At 35.9% G+C, this 13453-nt stretch overlaps 1 long non-coding RNA gene across 1 annotated transcript; it reads left to right on the top strand.

Annotated features, from left to right (window-relative positions):
* Positions 1-6628: 6628 nt before the first annotated feature.
* LOC140523397 (uncharacterized) lies at positions 6629-13245 on the top strand. The gene is made up of 3 exons (XR_011973383.1): positions 6629-7012; positions 7150-7943; positions 13228-13245. It is a non-coding gene; the product is annotated as an uncharacterized lncRNA (long non-coding RNA).
* The last annotated feature ends 208 nt before the right edge of the window (positions 13246-13453 follow it).

The raw sequence follows: 13453 nt of genomic DNA, 5'->3' as shown, positions 1-13453 counted from the left end.
AGGGGGGCAGTGAGACCCTTGCCAAGATCATAGTACAAGGGGCAGTTCACTTCGAATGAATGCAAAGACTCAAGCATTTCTGAACTCAAAGTAAAGATTTACCTTTTTCAGCGGACAAGGGTCCTTAGGGCACCTGCAACCTTATCTGTGTACAGGTAATGTTTCTAGAGCATTTTCTATAGTAAAACATGTGTCAAATAGGCTAACTAGATGATTCAAGGTGGGATTAGGGAATGGTTACTTCTTAAAGGAACATGTAGTTTTGCTACTGGGGAGGTATTTTACCCAGCATGCGTCTGGAAACGAATAAGTGCCACTCCATGGAGGTATGATTTTAGGCCTGAAACCTCACTAAGTCAACTAGTGGTCAGGACTGACCACTGGCCACAGGACTGACTAAAGAATACCGTCCTGATCTCATGAATATCTTGTTGGAGGAGATAAATGAAAGGGAGTGTACTTATATCGAAGTCTAAGATACATATGATTGGTCAGTGAGTAGTGAATGTCATTATGATCAAGTACACAAACAGGTCAGCCAGCATACAGCTGTTTAAACTCATGAATTCTCTAGTTGGAACTTGCTACTGTATCAGTAAATGAGAAAATAGTGGTTGCTGGGGCAGGCTGTGTTCTTGGCCTGGGGGGAAACTGCCTGAGATAGGGTTTTGAGGCTAAGAACAAATGTTATCTTTGAAGAGAAATGTGATTTTAGAATAGGAGTCCAATCACATGCACCCAAGCACCCCATCAATTTCTAACATGTCCTGACTTTGTGGGCCTGTGCAGGCCAACAAATTCTCAGTGCCACAGGTAATACGAAAAGGTAAGCTTCAAGGGGTAGAGCACGGACCACTCTGCATCAATAGAGGGAGTTTCTTGACAATGAGTTCCCTACATGGATTTAGTTCAGCTGAAATGAACATTCTTTTTCTTTTAGACATCCAGATGAGTATATTCAAATGGCATTTATTACTTCCTTCCACTGAACTGTCATTGAAAAAAGGCAATTTTCACCTAGGTTTACTCTGAAACAAGAGGAAATGAAGCAAGTGACTGCAGAAATGCTATTTGAAAATATTAGACATCAGTTAAGGAAAAAAGAATGATGATGTAAAAAAGTGGAGCTCAACAGAAACTTCAATGCTTTCTCAGAATTCTGGACCTTGAACTGAGAACAGTAGCAAATCATTTGAATCAGGGAAAATGAAATTTAAAAGACACTATTTCCATCTCTTTTTGTTAAGAATATGTATGGGTTGCCTGGAATAGGGAGGTGAGTATTATAGTCTTTTTAATCTTAAGAAAGGGCTATGATTTTTATATCACATAAATATAAATTGGTCCCAGGTCATAGAAGAGCTCAGAAAGGATTTTGAAAATCACATAAGAGAAATAGAGGGAAATTTGGAAGAGAAAAGAGAGTAAGGGGAAAAAAATCATAGGCAAAATAGGAGTCAACAAGTTCATAAACGAGACCAAAAATATCTTGAAGGAAATAACGTGTTAAAAAAGTGGACTAGACCAAAGGGCAAAAGAGGTGGAAAAAATCAATGAGGAGAAGAATGCCTTAAAAAGCAGAATCATCCAAATTTTAAAGGAAACTCGAAAGTTCGTTGAGTAAGTGAGTCCTTAAAATTAGAATGGAGCAAACAGAAGATAAAGAGTGTATCAGAAATGAAGAAATGACGAAGCAAAACCAAAAGAATATAAAACACAAAATAATCTGAAATATCTAACCGAAAAACATCTGACCTGGAAAATAGATGCAGGAGGAATAATTGAAAAAATCTTCGACTACTTCAAAGACATGATATAACAAGAGTCTCTACATCATATTTCTAAAAGTTCTAAAGGAGAACTGATATTCTAGATATTCTAGAAACAGAGGATAAAATAGAAATTGAAAGCAGGCACCTATCATCTCCCGGAAGAGATACGAAAAGGAAACCTCCCAGAATGTCATAGCCAAGTTCCAGAGGTCCCAGGTCAAGGATAAAAAGCAGCCAAAAAGAAATCATGCAAATATTGTGGAACAACAATCCCAATACCACAAGAATTGGGCGCTTGGGCAATATAAAAGTCAGAGAACTTGGAATATATTCTAGAGGTCAAAGTAGCAAGGATTAAAACTGAGACTTACTTACCTATCAAAACTGAGTGGGGGAAAATTATATTCAATGATGCAGAGGAATTTAATACATATTTGAGTAAAACAGAGCTCAACAGAAAAAGAATCTTACAAATACAAGACTTAAGAAAAGCATGGAAAGGAAAGTAGGAAAGAGATATCATAAATAACTTATTAAAATGAAACTGTTAACATTACTATATGGAAAAAAATTTGTAACTCATGAGACTTTTCTCATTATGATAGTTGGCGGGCACTGGGTGAGTTGAATATCAAAGGATGGTATTGAAAAGTAATATAAAAGTTGAAAGAGGAATGTACCGGGAGGAGGAGAAAGGAACAAGGGACAGGTGGAAGGGAGCAATTTATCTCACACAAAAGTGGTAAGAGAACGCTTTTACAGTGGACGGGAAGAGGAGGGAGGTGAGAGTGAGAGAGTCAACCTTACCATCATCAGAATTAGCTTAAGGAAGGAATAACATCCACACTCTCTTGGGTATGGACATCTATCTTACCGTACAGGAAAGTAAGGGGAAGGGCATAAGAGGGGGGGATTGACAGAAGGGAAGAAGTTTGGGGGAGGGGGTAATCCAAAGCAAACACTTTGAAGGAGGAACAGGGTGAAATGAGAGACGAGAATAAATGGGAAGTGTGATTGGATGGAGGCAAATATAGTTATTCTTTCACAATATGATTATTTTGGAAGTATTTAGTATGACTTCAAATGTATAACATATATTGAATTGCTTGAATTCTCAATAAAGGTGGGTGGGGAGGGAGGAAGGGAGAGAACTTGGAACTCAAAGTTTTGAAAACAAATGTTATAAAATTGTTTTTACATGGAAATGGGAAATACAACAGGCAATGCAGTTTACCAAGCTACTTCATCCTAAACAAGACATAAAATAAATAATGTCTTAAATAAATAAGTTATGTTCAATCATTTGTAAATATGTACACATAAATATAAAACAAACAAAAAAATTCCCGTATAGTATCATTTGAATGTAAAATTACAGTCTAAAAGGCCATGGAAAAGTACAATGGAATTGATACTTTGTGAAGTATTTCTCCCAATACAGAATCAGCATGATGTAATGAATACAATAAGCCTCAAGTCCAGAAAGATCTGGTTTCAAATGTTGACACAGAGTTCATCTTACCTGACTCTGAGCCAGAGGTCTGAAATTGCCCCAAATTTCTTCACAAAACTCAGTCCTGGGGGCATCTATTTGACACCACTGATCTCTCCTCACCTTCCATAAGAATATAAGTTCCAGAGAAATCCTCTCTTTTTGCAGAGAGTATTTCCTTACCTGAAAATTCTTGGCGAATGAAATTTCAAGTTCATTCCCTTTTGCTCTTCCTTACATTACACTTTAGTATACATCCCTCACTATTTCAGAATAGTTCGTTGCTCTCTAGGATCTTTATCTTTTACTTATTTTCTTATTAATTTACGTAAAATTATTCAAGTCTTTCTACATGGAGGAAAGACAAAGTCTTCATAAGTCAGAGCACTGGATGGAACCTGTTAATCACATGAAATTCAGTAAGAATGAATACAAAATTATATAATTAAATACAAAATAGTTTCATAAGTATAAGTTGGAGGAAATAGAATTGGACAGCATTTTGTCTGAGAAGATGTTAATCTTAGTCAGTTCTAAACTGAAGCTGAGTTGGTACTGTTATCTGAGAACCCAAAAGCTAGTGTAATTTTGCATCCTATTCAGAGAAGCATAGCTTTCAAAACAGACAAGGTGAAAATCCCTGTGTACTCTGAAGTGAATAGATTGGCTTATCCTGATTAATTCATTTGTGGCTCTCACAGAATTATGATAAGTAGTAAGCACGATGCCTAACAGGAAGACCCTGGGGGTCCATGACTTGTGAGGATCTGTTAAAGGAACTAAAGATATTGATTCTTATGTCTTCAGGATTTTGAAGGACAGTCATTTTGAAAAAAGATGAAGCATTCTGTGCTTCAGACTGAGGATCAGAGCTCGGAGCAATGGATCAGAGTTTCCAAAATGTACATTTTTAGGGTGAATGTCAGGAAAAAATTGTTAACCAACAGAAACATCTTGAAATAGAATGCGCTCACTTGAGACGTGGTGGCCACCCCCACCTGTGAAGCCTTCAAGTTGAGGCTTGTAAGAGTTAGGTCCGTAAGAATTGATAAGGCTTGCTTTGGGTAGTGACTGAGGTTGCTTTCCATCTTTGAAATGCTATTATATTTTGGCTTTTCATTTTCAGTAGCCTGCATTTCTTTTAATCTATAAAGCTAATTTCCTTGCTTTTTCACATTCTATATTCTAGTTGAAGGTCAAATGTTGTTGCTGACTTTGGAAGGAAAAAAGATGATTTAAAATTTTCTGAAATTGTTGTCCCCAGGACGAAGAAGAGCTCATCTCAAAGAGACTTTTTTCTGGAGCTAAAAGCCAGAGTTGAACAAGGTGGAATTGTGAATAATCCTCTTGGAAGCAGAAAGAAAAAGAAGTAGCTTCTTCCCAAATCACTGAGATTTCTGAGGTATTCACTTTGATCACTTTCCAACCTAAGTCCATATTTTCAAAATCAGGATTGTGCTTCTTCATTTTTGGACATATTTGTCATCCTCAGTCCGGTACATCTGTCTACAGCACACAAGTCGGGACATGGCTGGTTAACAAAATCCGCATATGCTGTTTGTTATGCTTGGTTGTTCCTTTTTCCTTTTTCATTCAATGGCCATTCTTGAGACCCAACTCTACTTCAACTCAAAAAATCCCTGGATTTCAGTAATGCCTTTGCCTTTTCTGGTCAGAGAAAAGGGGGAGCTCATCAGTGTCATTCACCCCTAAATTAGTGGGAGAAAGGAATGCAAAGAGGTAGAAAGTGACACCTCCAAAACAAACCATTTTTATTCCTTGATTAAGCGATTCATCTCTTTGTACTTTTCACGAGAGAGATTAAGGGTTACTATATATATATATATATATATATATATATATATATATATATATATATATATATATATATATATATATATATATATATACAGAGAGAGCAAATATATAAAAATAGAGCAAATTAATAATATATAATAATATATATAATTATATATAATATAATAATATATAATATATATACATACATATATATGTATATATATACACACACACACATATATATATATTATTAATTTGCTCTATTTCACTTTGTTGTCTCATTCATGTCCCATGAAAGAGAAGTAAAAAATATTTGCCACAGAAAAGCTTTTCTTAGATTTCTGACTTCTGGCTTTATCTGTGACCTGAATTCCTACATTCATTGTAATTCAACATTGCTCACAATGATAGGAATACATATTCATCAAATTCTAAGTTTACAGTTTTGCATTTTCATATTTTCTTCAAAAGTTGTTTGAAGGAAATCATTTGTGTTGGTGGCCCCGAGTAATCCTTGGTTAATGGTGCCCTGGGGTGCTCCTTTTAACTCAGCTGAAACCTCCTCATACCCTCCTGCTACACTTCCAGAAAGGATGTCACAGCATGGAGCTTATAAGCTTTTTGATGTAACTCTTTCCACCAGTCCTGAATGGGGAACAATGCTCCTGGACCAGTTTTACTATGATAGGAGTGCAATATGCGCTTTTTACACTTTGGCCTCAGTAATGCTTTCATCATTCTTTTAAAATATGATGGTGAAGGGTAGGTTACCATCACTAGGAGAACACACTGCAGGTCTCACTTTTTCCATCCCGAAAATGAGAGGTTTTGACTTAACGACTTCTAAAAGATTTAAATCAGTGTTGCTGTGAAAACGCTACCGCTATGAGCAAAGAGAATTTTCTGAGGACTTCCACTAAGAAATTTATGACTTATCACTTCATTGTTCTGGAGATAATATAATTGTACCAAGACAATGATTCTAAACGTAGGACAAATGCTTGTCTTCAGCTCCTAAGAGGAATTAGCTATTGCAACAGCATGTTTGATTTGGAGTTTGAAGAGACGTGGTTTGAAACACTGCTGCTACTACGTACTGAGTGTGACAATGGGCAGGTTATTCAGTAATATCTCCTACCGTAAGTCCTGATGTGTAAAATGGGGAGAATAATCTAAATATTTCCTTCTTAAGTGTGTTGCAAATTTTAGCCGTGATAATATATTGGAAGAACTTTCTAAAATACCTTAAAAGGCAACGTGGCATGAAGACTTCACACAGGCCTGAAAGGATTTATTAGAAGTGATGATTAGTGATAGGAGTAGAACCAGGAAAACTCTGTACACAGAAAAAACCACAGTGTGCAATGAATTTTTCTGGTACACTTAGTAATTCATTGCCATGCAAGTACCTAAAAGATTCTGAATGGCCTCTGGAGGCAAACCGCCTTGCACATCCTGAGACAGAAATACTGAACTGGATAACAGAATGAAGCAGACCATTTTCCTTTGGATTATGTTTTGTTTTATGGTTTCTTCCATTCATTTTAATTGTTCTCTGCAACGTGAAAAACAGGAAAATGTGTTTAATAGGAATGTACGTGTAGAACCTATATAAGATTGTACACAGAATCAGGGAGGGTGTGTGTAGAGAGAGGTGATGGAGGAGAAGGAAAGGGAAAACATCTAAGCTATATGGAAGTGATTCTAGAACACGGAAAACAAAAAAATAATTTAATATAAAAAGGCAATGTGTAAATATTAAGTATTTTTATTTTTATTGTAGCGCTTTGACTATCCAGTTTGGAATAGAATGGATAGAGCAAAGGAAATAAAATATGCTGAAAGGCAGCTTCGTGGGACTAGAAGTTTACTTCATATCTTCAGATTGATGAAGCACTTTTAAGACCTGTTCTTTTTGAAAACTGAGTTGGACAGAAATGTGAAATAGGTGAAACTCCCTTAATTTAATTTTTTCTGAGGAAACTCTGCTTCTTGGCACCTTGGCATTTATTTTGAATTACTAAGGAAAATCAGAATACATAATTTTGTTTTGAGTAACATTTTTTTTCTGTTTGTTATATTTAGATTCCTAACGGCAATGAGAAAGAAAAATGTCTGTTGAATAAAAATCTAATCCTACACGACGAAGTTGCCAAGCTCAAACTCGAACTAGACACAGTAATAATTAAGGATGAAGAAAAAGAATGTCATTGTATGGAAGATATAAAAGTTTGAAAAGAAAAGATTGAGGAGCTTCAAAAGAATTACAACTGAATGCAGAAGTCTTAAGAAAAATTACATTCCAGTGCAGTGGAAAAGTACATGATCTGATGACTGAAAATGCAGTGCTGAACTTTAAATTGAACAATGCAAAACAGAGACAGAGTAGAGAGAGTAATTGCATCATGAAGTTCCCATGCGATTTCTGCTGTTCTCGATCATGAGCAAAGTGAGTCATCAAACTAGCCCATGAACATTCCTTTCAGGGAGAATGAGATGAGTGGCTTTGTTTACAACACAAGCTATCATGACACCCCTAGCTTAAGAGAGAACAATGGTGTCCTTCCTCATGAGCTGTCTAAAGCTGAAAGAAAAACCAATAGTTTAGAGAATTAGCTGTCTGGTGCACGATTGCCTCAGGGAAAAGACACCCATTTAAAAAGCATACAGAGAGAATTAAACCTTGCCCAACAGAAGAAAAGGAACTTCAACACACAAATCAACTGAAAAAGGGGAAAGTGAACAGTTACATTATCAAATGGGAATCTATCCAAGAAAGATTAGCACAAATCCAGATTGAAAATATGTTGTTTCAGCAACAGCTTGAAGACACCCAAAAGAAAACCATGACTAAAGAAAAGTTCTTGAGTGAATCCCAGGTACTGTTCATTGATCTCTTGAATACAGTTTGTGCTGACACTGAAAAACAAGTTCTTACGGTAGAATAGAGAAGTAAAGTGTTGACCAGTGAATGTATGTACTTAAGAGAGCAAATGTGTATATATGAAAATGTGAAGGCTGAAAGAGAGGTACGGTTTTAAAAATTCTGCTTGGGTAAACATTTAACTTTTTGAAATGAAAGTCAAAATTGATTTGATGAAGATAATTTAAGCATTGAATTTTCAGCAGGCACGCAATATTATTAACTTTTATTGTCAAAATTTTGAAATGTAAGAAAGAAGAATGAGAAGCAATAGTATGATAAAATAATACCATAAAAATGCATAAGTAATTGTGAATTTAATAATAGTAATGAAATGTAATACAGTAAAATACAGGTAATTAAGTTCATAAAAGTAAATACTTAACATATCAAATTAAAATTTTTATTAAATAGAAATAAATTTTCATAAAGAAAATATTTATGTAGAAATAAATAAAAATAAATACATAAAAGTATAAAAACAAAATAAAAAAATAAAGTGTCAGTATCATCTTTTAGGTAAGATGACTCACTTTGCTTAAAGAAATTGTATAGTCAATGAAATTTTCTTTTCATTAGCATAGATAGTGTTATCTCTTGTGCATAGATATTGATTAATTTATTATTCTCATTCCTTTCCAAATATTCCATTTTCTTAATGAAATACAATAAATTATTTGAAATGCTAAAACTTCTGAAGAATCCTACAAAATTTTGCTAGGAATAATGTAGCAATTAAAATCACATATCTCCCTTGAGATACTCGTGAGTATTACCGTTACCCTTTTCATAAGATTTTTAAAATATTTATCAGTCTGACGAGTTTTTCTTCATACTCCTTTGAACTAGTTTTAGAAACATTGAAGAGTGAATCATATTTTTAGTGGAATTCCAATGACTAGTCTCTACTTTTCTTTAAAATTTAGGACAGTATTTCTATTAAAAGGAATATAATTATGCACTAAGCATTAATATTTTTTGTGTTAATAAACTTATTTTTTTTTTTTGCAGCTACAAAGTCAACCAGTACATATTTACTTTTTTTTTGGATTTTTTAAAAATTTATTTATTTAGCTTTTAACATTCATTTTCACAAAATTTTGGGTTCCAAATTTTCTCCCCATTTCTCCCCTCCCCCCGCCCCAATTCACTGAGCACTCTAATTGCCCCTATTACCGATCGACCCTCTCTTCGAACATCCCTTCCTTCCCTTGTCCCGATCTTCTCTTTTGAACTGTAGGGCTAGATAACTTGTTATACCCCATTACCAGTATTTCTTATTTCCTAATAGTAAGAACAATACTTGAGAGTTGTTCCTAAAACTTTGACTTCCAACTGTTCTTCATCCCTCCCTCCTCACCCATTCCCTTTGGGAAACAAGCAATTCAATATAGGCCATGTCTGTGTAAGTTTGCAAATGACTTCCATAATGGTCGTGTTGTGTAAGACTAACTATATTTCCCTCCATCCTATCCTGCCCCCCATTGCTTCTATTCTCTCTTTGGATGCTGTTGCTCCCCAAGAGTGATGACTTCAAATTGCTCCCTCCTCCCAATGCTCTCCCTTCCATCATCCCCCCCACCCTGCTTATCTCCTTCTCCCCCACTTTCCTGTATTGAAGATCAGTATTCATACCAAAATGAGTGTGCATTTTATTCCTTCCTTTAGTCGAATTGATGAGAGTAAGCTTCATGTTTTTCTCTCACCTCCCCTCTTTTTCCCTCCACTGAAAAGTCTTTTGCTTTCCTCTTTTATGACAGATAATTTTCCCCATTCCATTTCCCCCTTTCTCCTCCCAATGTATTTCTCTCTCACCACTTAATTCCATTTTTTTTAAAGATATGATCCCATCCTCTTCAATTCACTCTGTGCTGTGTGTGTGTGTGTGTGTGTGTGTGTGTGTCTGTGGGTGTGTAATCTTACCAACTACTCAGATACTGAAAAGTTTGCAGAGTTACAAATATTATCTTTCCATGTAGGAATGTAAACATTTCAATTTTAGTAAGTCCCATATGACTTCTCTTTGCTGTTTACCTTTCCATGCTTCTCTTCGTTCTTGTGTTTGAAAGTCAAATTTTCTTTTCAGCTCTGGTCTTTTCATCAAGAGTACTTGAAAGTCCTCTATTTCATTGAAAGACCATTTTTTCCCCTGAACTAATATACTCAGTTTTGCTGGGTAGGTGATTCTTGGTTTTAGTCCTAGTTTCTTTGACTTCTGGATAATCACATTCCATGACCTTCGATCCCTTAATGTGGAAGGTGCTAGATTTTTTGTTATCCTGATTTTATTTCCCCAGTACTTGAATTCTTTCTTTCTAGCTGCTTGCAAGATTTTCTCCTTGACCTGGGAACTCTGAAATTTGGCCACAATGTTCCTAGGAGTTTCTCTTTTTGGATCTCTTTCAGGTGGTGATCCGTGGATTCTTTCAATATTTATTTTGCTCTCTGGTTCTAGAATCTCAGGGCAGTTTTCCGTGAAAATTTCATGAGAGATGATGTCTAGGCTCTTTTTATGATCATGGCTTTCAGGTAATCCCAAAATTTTTAAATTGTCTCCCCTGGATCTATTTTCCAGGTCAGTTGTTTTTCCCCATGAGATATTTCACATTATCTTCCGTATTTTCATTCTTTTGGTTTTGTTTTGAGATTCCTTGTTTTCTTATAAAGTCATTAGCCTCCATCTGTTGAATTCTAATTTTTAAAGGACTATTTTCTTCAGTGAGCTTTTGGACCTCCTTTTCCATTTAGCTAATTCTACTTTTTAAAGCATTCTTCACCTCATTGACGTTTTGAAACTCTTTTGCCAATTGAGTCAGCCTATTTTTGAAGGTGTTATTTTGTTCAGCATTTTTTTGGGTCTCCTTTAACAAGGTGTTGGCCTGCTTTTCATGCTTTTCTTGCATCTCTCTCATCTCTCTTCCCAGTTTTTCCTCCACCCCTTTAACTTGATTTTCAAATTCCTTTTTGAGCTCTTCCATGTCCTGAGCCCATTGAATATTTATTTTGGTTGTTTGGGATACGGAAGCCTTGACTTTTATGTCTTTCCCTCAGGGTAAGCATTGCTTTTCCTCATCCAAATGTATGGGAGGAGACATCTGCTCACCAAGAAAGTGACCTTCTACAGTCTTATATTTTTTCCCTTTTTTGGGCATTTTCCCAACCAGTTACTTGACTTTTGGGTCCTTTGTCAAGAGTAGGGTATTCTCCAGGAATCTGTGAGATTTCACTTCCTCCAAAGTGGCACAATGAAGCGTGTCCTGGTCTGGATGCAGAGAGGGATTTCTATGCCAAGAATCTTAGCAGATACCTCTCCACTGGCACTTGGCCTCGAGTTCCCAAGTCAGCACTTGGGGCTGATTTTCAGATAGGCTGGATGGCAGGGCCACCATTCAGTGTGAAGCAAAGAGCAGCTAGCCCAGGGCCTCCACCCAGGGCAGAGGCAAGACTCAGCTCTTCAATGGCCCCAGGGGTTTTTACGCTCCAACAAGGGAGCTACCATAGGGGCTGCTGTGCAAGATCTGTGGCCACTGCCTGCTGCCAGAGCTATGGGGAAGCCATCTCCCTTCCTGGTCTGCTGATTGAACCCCATCACTGGCCTTTGGTGCCTGTGGGCCAAGGGGTCTGAGGCCTCACTGTTGCAACTGCAGATTCAGCCCCTGAGGTGTCCTCACTAATCTTACTTTTTAATTGTTTGGGCGTCCCTACTAATTTTTTTTTATCTCAGTATTTTTTATTGTTTTAATAACTATCCTTGCTCAGTGTCCAAAATTGCAGTTTCTAGAATCATTGCCTTTTATTTGTTGAATATGCATTGCCCCTTACAATCTACTAGCAGTTCTCATTCTCTCTGATTCATCATCAATTCAATGGGGAAACACGTCACAAAAAAATTTTTAAATTTTATTTTTAGTATATGTGGTCATGAATTTGAATCCAGTCCTTCCATACTACAATTCAGTTTACTTGTATGAATTTAGTTAATTAGGTCAGTTTTATTTTCACAAGTTTTTATTGCCATCTTTCTGCTTTCTGCTTCCTTCAAAAATTTACTAGACGTTATTTAAATTTAGTGTTTCAAGGCACTTAATATTATCTAATAAGAGAAAAAAAAGCTTTAGTTTCTTTTATTTTTTGGTTTCATTTTCTCTTACTCATTAGTGCATTCATATACTTTACTGTATGGTGAAGTGAAGATGATATTTTGTAGCATATCTCTCTATGCATTTGTGACTGTGTATTTCTGTGCATATTTGGACATATGGATATGTGCATATGGATGAATATACTTAAGTATGTAGAAACACTGACCTTGCAATATACTGTGTATACATAAGTGGGAAAACTACCCTATTTTTATTGTTTCCATTTTCTCTGTCCATTGGCTACAGCCAGACGTGTAATTCCCATTCTAATGGATAAGAGAATTGCTTTGAAGGCTTGGCAAAGAGAGTTGAACATGTGAAAGGTAGTTAACAAGGATATATGTTGCGGTTTTGGCTGCGAGCAAACTAAAACATACTTGTCAAATGCTTTTACTAAGCCTGATAAGGATATCAGCGCCTATGTTCATTCTCAAGGGGAAACTATGAGAGGAACGAAAATGCATCCCTTTCTTATGCATGTCTTCCTCATTGTAAAGGCAGGGGCAGAGAAAGAAAGTAGTTCACGTTTCTGAAAAAGGGAAGGGGAAACCCCTAATGTTTCTATCAAATATAAAAACTATTGATTATTCCCACTCCATTACATCACCTTCCATGTCAATTTCAGATAAAAGAGTTTAGTCCCTAGGTAACTTTGGAGGTCTTTTAATTTTTCTCTGAAAGAGGTGATGGGGAAATCAGGTTGAATGCATTGCTTAATGGGGAGTACACTGAGCAAGAAGAAGACAGCATTTGATCCATGCTGAGTGGAGGTGAAGTTGTATAGTTAATTGAGGTTTGTAGTCTCAGGAGACAAGTTCCAATCCTTTTCTCTCTCAATGACTGCCTTTAGGACCGTGAGCAATTCATTTAACTTCGTTGGGCTTCAGTTTTCATGTTGGCAAAATGAGGTGCTTGTATTAAATAGTCCTTAAGATATCTCTAGCTGTAAATCTATGGTAATTATGAATATATAAATGAAGTTAAGTTGAAAGAGAAAATATTAATTTCTGTACATTTTAAAAGTGTATTCGTATTTTTATGAGCTAATATCATGTCATGGAATCATGAACAGAAATAATTTGGAAATATTTCACTCAGGTTACAGTAAGAAAGCTTCAACAAGAACTTGCTGATTCTTTGTGATATCAGTCCATGACAGTAGTTTCACAAGTTGCATCATTTTATCGAACTGATTTTGAAAATAAGAAAAAACTACAGAAGAAATTAGATCAAAGGAAAAGTAATGTATGTATGCATAAAATCTGTAATTTCTCACTGGTTAACGGAAAGTGTGTTGAGTGTGCTATTTCCTTTATTTCATCAA

Source organism: Notamacropus eugenii, chromosome 2 (assembly GCF_028372415.1).
Source record: "Notamacropus eugenii isolate mMacEug1 chromosome 2, mMacEug1.pri_v2, whole genome shotgun sequence".
Lineage (NCBI taxonomy): Eukaryota > Metazoa > Chordata > Mammalia > Diprotodontia > Macropodidae > Notamacropus > Notamacropus eugenii.
This window is presented reverse-complemented; position numbering and strand designations above follow the sequence as displayed.